The sequence below is a fragment of the Saccostrea cucullata genome, unplaced genomic scaffold (assembly GCF_032062105.1).
Source record: "Saccostrea cucullata isolate Sc308-1 unplaced genomic scaffold, CSIRO_AGI_Scuc_v1 ctg21129, whole genome shotgun sequence".
Lineage (NCBI taxonomy): Eukaryota > Metazoa > Mollusca > Bivalvia > Ostreida > Ostreidae > Saccostrea > Saccostrea cuccullata.
In genome coordinates this window covers 83-7796 of record NW_026937223.1, presented here as the reverse complement: position 1 = coordinate 7796, position 7714 = coordinate 83, and the positions used below count along the sequence as shown (strand labels likewise).

At 30.5% G+C, this 7714-nt stretch overlaps 1 long non-coding RNA gene across 1 annotated transcript; it reads right to left on the bottom strand.

The window, feature by feature from the left end:
- Positions 1-38: 38 nt before the first annotated feature.
- LOC134247545 (uncharacterized) lies at positions 39-7405 on the bottom strand. Its single transcript, XR_009987880.1, has 3 exons — positions 7254-7405; positions 6784-6926; positions 39-433 (listed from the first exon to the last, which is right to left on the bottom strand). It is a non-coding gene; the product is annotated as an uncharacterized LOC134247545 (long non-coding RNA).
- Positions 7406-7714: the final 309 nt, after the last annotated feature.

Below are 7714 nucleotides of genomic sequence, written 5' to 3'. Positions count from 1 at the left end.
CATCAAAAGTTTTGCTTTTCTGTATTTTTAATGGAATAAACATCTTGATTCATATGGGTGAATTAAAAAAACAAACTATCCACTATAAAATTCTCAGTATATTAAACATTTTGAAAACTATCATCTTTGGAAGTAACTACAAATCTACAATCATGATTAAATCCACAAAGTATGTAAGAAGCTAGTACATGTGCATGTAATTTTTTTAAGCATTACCAGATAATTACATTTTCTTAGATAAAAGACAAACGTGTGAGATTTTAATTAATTATATTAGTCTTTTGAGGTTATTCCCAATTTGGTTTTTATAGTCATCCATGTCATCCTCCAACTTTTTTGTATTTAACAAGTTTTAAAATTTGTTCCTGTAAATGTTTCTGCGAGATTCTTCATGATCCTGACTTCCTCTTTTTCTTCTTCTTCACACTTGCAGCTATTAAAAATACACTAAAATTAAAATTGTTTAATTATGTTAATTCTCTGAAATAATATAATACAAGTCATTTATGTTTCCTGATTTTGCCACTTTGATTAATTTTCAAAAATTCTCTATTGAAACAAAAAAGGATCGAGCTCTGATCTCAGCTTATAATCTAGGTTACATGTAGGCTCATAATTTATGCCACTAATTTGTCCTTGATGCCAATAATAAATGAATGAAATTTCCAGAGATATCATGACTTCATAATTAACTAACCTATAACTTATCAACTAAGCATCACCTTTGGGTTTGAACCATTCACTCAGTAAATGTAGCTAATAAGGACTTTTACAATTTTGTTTTAAACAGTTTGTCTGATATGTAGAGTCCATTAATAAAACAGAAAAAAAATCTTAATAGCCAAATAAACCCTATTCAGAGTGTGAACAATTTTATTAAAGGGCTATTTGCTTATTTTAATTTTGTCAACTGTTTTTCCATGAGCAAAGATTTTTTTTTTTTAAATATTGCAAAGCATCACTGGTGTTGGACCAATATGCGTAGGTATGCATAGTCAAAGATGGCAAAAAGTTTTGAAAGTTTACTTACCTAGATATACTAGTACTTATATATTTGTGTATCCCTTAATTTTTCAATGAATCAGAATATATTTAACATGTTTAATAATAACTTTAATCTCTAAACCTATCATTATGCAGATCAATCCATAAAAGCAAAATAAATGATAAATATTGTTACATGTAAATGAAATTAAAAAATCTTGGTAATATTCAAGCCTACAAAATGTACCTAACCATGTCATTTTGTGAGCTACTGGATATGCATACATGTACTTTATCAAAATATTCCAGAAAAAATTCATCTCTCTCAGACTCTCTCTCTCCAGATGAAAAATTTGTTTTCCAATATGTTGAAATACGGTTATTTATAATGAAAATGAAATTATTGAAGCAGTAAACAAATTAAAAAATGGAAAAGCATCTGGTTTCAATAACATTGTAAATGAACATATTTCATCAACAATGTATACCTTTCTACCTGTGTACCCTGTGTACAAGATGTTTTTTAACATTATTTTTGATAGTGGACTGGTTCCAAATGAGTGGCTAGTGGGTATTGTTAAACCTATTTACAAAAACAGAAAATTACCGTCCTATTACTTTATTGAGCTGCTTGGGCAAACTTTTTACATGTATACTAAGTAAGCGATTAGAAATTTACGCAGACAAGATTGAACTCATTAAAGAAAATCAGGGAAGTTTTAGGAAAGAACACTCTACTCTAGACCATATTCTGACTTTACATGTTTTATCAAACACACTGATGAAGTGTAAGAAAAAACTTTTTTGTGCTTTTATAGATTTCAAGCAAGCGTTTGACACTGTTTGGAGAAACGGTCTCTGGAGTCAACTTTTAAATTATGGAATTAATGGCAAATGTTTCATGTATATTACAAATATGTATCAGGGTATTAAATCACTTATAAAGATGAATGGCACTACAACCGATGAAAAATCTTCCGGATACTGAAGCATCCGGATATCTGGCGTCCGGATATCTGAGGGTTCACTGTATCTTGGTATCATTTTTTCAAGATCTGGCTCCTTTTTAAAAGCCAAGAAACATCTCTGTGACCAAGCCCAAAAAGCTATGCATGGTGTTATCAGAAAAATAAGACAATTTAACCTCCCTGTAGAATGTCAACCTGATTTGTTCGATAAAATGATTTTACCAGTGTTACTTTATGGTTGTAAAATTTGGGGTTTTGAAAACTTAAATATTATTGAACGTGTTCATTTAAAATTTTTGAAACATATTCTATACTTGAAAAGTAGTACCCCGAATTATATGGTTTATGGTGAAACAGGACGTTTCCCACTATCTGTCCTTATTTATTCAAGAATAGTCTCATACTGGTGTAAGTTACTGAATAGCACAGATAAGAAAATTTCAGGTATACTGTATCAATATTTAATTGCTAACTCACAATCGAAAATTGGTAAGAATCCTTGGATTGACTGTGTTAATCGTGTTTTTGACTCATGTGGACTTTCTTATATTTGGAATGAATAGTTTTATTATAATCCTAATCAAGACTGGGTTACTACTGTTGTTAAACAAAGATTATAAGATCAATTTATACAAAAATGGCATTCTGATATTAACAGTTCTTCTAAAGGTACTTTGTATAAAATTTTTAAAACAAATTTTGAGTGTGGAAAAATATTTAAGTATTCTGCCATTCAAATTTAGAAAAATACTTGTCAAATTTCGTACTACTAATCACCATCTACCAGTTGAGCTGGGAAGATGGGCCATTAAGTGAAAGATTATGTACACTTTGTAATGCTAAACATGTTGCTGATGAATTTCATTTTATTCTTGAATGTACTGCACTGTCAATCATCAGGAAAAAGTATATTAATAAACACTACTTTACTAGACCAAATGTTCTTAAATTTTCTCAACTGATGACAAAACAAGATGCTATGTCACTTAAAAAACTCTGTATGTTTATATTAAAAATATATGATTTAGTCTGTCCTCCATAATTGTTTTCCTCACATTTCATTATTACTTGTTTTTCCTCCCCTTTTTTCTCTTCATTTTCTTCTTCTCCAATTTCATTGTCTTATTATGTATATCATATCCTTATACATCTGACCAGAATGTATATATATGCTGTAAATATTTTTCATTGTCCTCATGTACCATGTATTTTAAATGGTTTTGAGTGAATAAATGAACTTGAACTAATAATTTTTGACAGAGCATTACTCAGCAACCTCCTTCAATATTTTTAATGTCCTTTTACATGTAGCTACAATCCTGTACGGTTACAGTAAAAACTATATACATCATGTCTAAATATAATAAAAAAAAGTATTGCTTTGAAATCTCCTCGAGTTTAGGACACATAATCTATACAAATACAGTCCATTTATTTAGGTGTAGGTTTCTTACCCATTTCCAATAAATACTTCAGTGTTTCTTTAATTGTGCATTAGAACAATGTATGTTTTTTAAAAATAAACAAAAAGGACACATCCCTTAAGAAAGATCAATTTAAAAAGAATCAATACAAACAAAACGCGTACAGAACAAATTTCAAGAAGCAGGCACAAGAAACCTGAATTGCTAGCATTTAATTAAGGTGCAGCTTTATCTAATGTGAATCGGGGTACAAACATTTCAAGATTATTGTATTTAATGGTAGTGTTACATGAATTCTTTCTCTGCTGAATTCTTCCAAATTTTGCATATACGAGGGTTGTCCCAAAATTCCGTAGACAAGCGTTGTTTTGTAGGAACCCTACGTCATACATTAATGAAACTTCGTAAACAGATTAAACCAACACTATCTAATAAATTTATGGACAAATATGGAGTAACTACACAAATTATTAAAATTTAAAAGACACATTTCATTCTCTGGTGTAGGTAGGCGGCGCAATACACAAGAGTTGCAATTAAAATTTGGTAGATTATATTTAAAATCCTACGGAAACGTAATTACTGTCCGTATTTTTTTAATGGAATTGAAAATTTTCAATACTGTTCTATTATCTACATTTCCCCAAATTTTGGTGTTTATGCTTTGATAAATACGATTTTTTATAACGTTTTATAAACATGAGGTTGAAATCCGACTTTCTGAAAAATGGTGGCTGCGTTGGCACAGGCGGCGCACTGGACTATGATCAAGTGTTTTTATCCCGAATTGACTCTTACAGAAATGTACCAGTCATAACGGTTTGGTAGACTAGGAAACTTCTTCTCATCCTGAGTATTTAAAATTATTAAAACGGTTTCTCTATGTATATGTAAATAACAGTAGCTAAAATAAAAGACGGGGCTAAGAAATGGGCAAGAGTTGCATTGAGTTACTCCTTTAGAGAAAACAGACGAATAGCCGGTAGAAATGTAGCGTTTTCAAATTATTATTATTTCATACCTGTTCATGCATATACTTTGTTTACATATTTTAATGTTTGATAATATCATAGTAATTAAGATATTTCACATTTATAACTATAACCGTTTCGTTTAATTTAAGAATTTGATTCTGGTAATTGAAATATTTTCTCCAAAAATTTGAACTGTTGACATTTGTATTTTTTGACGTTGCAGATTGCTCCGGGTGTCAGAGAACGATATCACTTTAAATGTTATTACTCGAAAAGTTTTCAAGTAAACATCATAAAACTTCGTAATTTATCTGCCAAGAACACGCTTTATCCACCCTGAAAATTTTATTAAGATACATTAATTTCTTTCAAAGATATGAGCTCAGTCTACGAAATTTTGGGACAACCCTCGTACATGTTAACATATGGCTTTATTCATACTAGGGACCCTTCTCTTTTAATTTCAAATTTAATGGAATATTTTACGTAGAAAAAATAATGTGATTTAATTATCTCACACCCTCTCCCAGGTTTAAAAATATGAATTTTGTAAAAAGTCAAATTCCTTCCCCCTTTCTTTTCTTTATTGTTGATTTTTGTACAATCCTGCTATGAACCTGAAGAGTTGCTAATAATTTTTTATTTATAATTTTTACAAATATGTGCATATTTCAAAACTTCAAAGGATTGAAAGGGAATATTAGCTGTTTAAAATTTAACATATTAAGGGAGAAATATGGGCAAGCCTGCGCTTGGGGTAAACTTTTTGAAATACTGTAAAAAACGCTGATCGTTTTCGATCTTCACTATTTACGGGTATTTACATGTCATTGACCTCATTGTGACCTGTTTAATATTCCAATTTATCACATGATTTGTAAACTCAGGTTACTTTGTGAATACAAAAACATCAATAAACCATGTGGTTGTAGCTCCGATTAACATTCTGCTAATTTTTTTTTTATATATTTATCTGGTTACATGTACATTTTCAATTACCGTAATCAACATCATTTTTTTTTTTGGCCAAGTATTTAATAGGGTAGTGGAATATTAAATCGGACAAAATGTAATGATATCTTATTTTTAGTCCATGGATATTTGCAATACATGTAGCATCATATTCCTCTAAGAGTTTTTATGTAAAGATATAGGCAAACAAGGGAGAAGTACGTCTAGATGGTTTAACATAGGAAATTGCTTTTTGGGAACAGAAAAACAATAACCAAAAATTAAAAATAAAACTATTCACACATGCAAATAATGAAAATGTTTTAGTGATAAAATATTACCACACGCAGCATCGCAAAAAAAAATTTTGTACATTATTATATGTACTAAGTATCTACTGTACTTTTAAAACACAGGGAGAAAGATAGAGAGAGAGAGATTAATCTTTTGGAAAATATAGATGAAGAGGTTATTCTTTGATATGATTTCCATGTTCAATATCATAGACAAGTAGGCTTCTTTTATCAGTTTATTTTAAGTGTTAAATTTCCACCTAGAAACGCTCAAAAATTGGAAAGGGATATGGATTGGGGGGGGGGGGAGTACATCTCAAATATCCTCCCCAGCACCCCTATTTCAAAAAATAACAACCGAGTGACAACGTAATCATTGAGAAGTTCTTTGTGTTTACTTTTCTGTATAATTTGTATTATATCACAGAAACCATTATAAGTGGCCATTACATGTGTTTTCAATTGATCGATGTATTGTGCCCTGCCTTCTTCGAATATTAATGTGCCACAATTTAAACCCAACTCGAACAAGCCAAACATTCGGGAATTAACATCCACTAGAAGGCTTTTTTAATTACCTTAAATAAAACTAAAAGTGCGGTTTTCAATAAAATTTTTGCAAATTATGTACCACACAGATAACAAAATATGGATTTAGTGTAAAATAATTAAGATTTGAGTTAATCAGATAAAGTTAAAGGGGTCTGAAAAAGGGGGCACTGCACTATGCTTAATTGGAAACATTCTTTAAATCAACTTAAAGTGAATGAAATTAAATGAAATTTGCTCAAAATGTCTCCGAGTTATTTATCTTTCATATACTAGGGCATAAAAATTTATCTTTGTCCTTAAGGAATGAAAAATTGAAAAATAGGATGTAACCCTTTCTAAGAGATTATTGAATATTAGGCTAAATTTCTGTACAAATTCATCTACAGTATATTCATTTCAAAACTCTAAAAAATCTAATGAGTGAATTTTTTAGACAAAATTTTTGAATGAAATGCAAGTTGATATGTTGGGGATTTGGCTATCTGCTAAAAGTTTTTTCAACTCAAATAAATGATCTCTAATTAGCTAAGAAAGAGGTAGTTCACTGATTTATAAGGAATTAATTAGCCAAAAATTTATTCTTAAACAAAGTCAGAGACTGTAAAAAGTGGTTTCAAAAGAGACCTTGATAATGTACCTTGGACTAGTTGGAGCTTTTATAACTGTGATCGCTGATTAATGGCTGGTGATTACGATAAGAGGTTCTTTAGCAGTGGGGGGATGTGAGGCTTTTCCATCAGTCATCAAAGTTTGGAGTTTCTCTTAAAAGACCAGGCAGCTCTAAAACAAATAAAACAACACAAAAATTTATAATACTTAAAAATGTGCACCACATACAATAGCATATTCTTAGAAAAAGTCAATAAGTGCACAATTAAATAATAATCATGCCAAAAAGGGACCAAAATGATTGCATCAACATCAATACAAAAAAGGAAGTATTCCTCACAACAAAAGCCAGAAGAATATAGGCACCACCACCAGTCACATGTTTCTGGGAAGAACCAAAGCCATAAAAGAATCTATGCAGAGATAAATATCAATACCTGAAGCTTCGATGTAGGACTGAGTACGAAAATTGCTACAAACACTACTCCAGAGACTTACCTATCGTCCTATGATGTAGCGTGCTATGTCCATTGAGGTTGGTTCCCTCAAAAGCTGGTACCGAGCACAGTGCATGATGTCCTGTCAACTTTAATTCTCAACTTCCTGTCATGGACTTATAAGCAATATGTGGAAATCTTCAGTGATGCCTAGTGACTTTAAATGAAAAAGAAACAGTTTAATACATATTTAACAGTTTAATACATATTTATTGAATTGCCTTACATGTAATAATTGTTGTTATTTATTAATATGCACTAAATCGATCCAACTGTGTAAATGAGGGAAATGTGGATATTTATGGTGTATAATTGCAATGTGTGTAAAATGAGACATTTTTTATGCAGGGGAGTCTGTTTATGTATTTTTTTTCATGAATTATTTTTTTTATCTCAATAAAATTATTTTAATCAAAAACAAGAGGCCCACGGGCCTTATAGGTCACCTGAATATCATGTAAC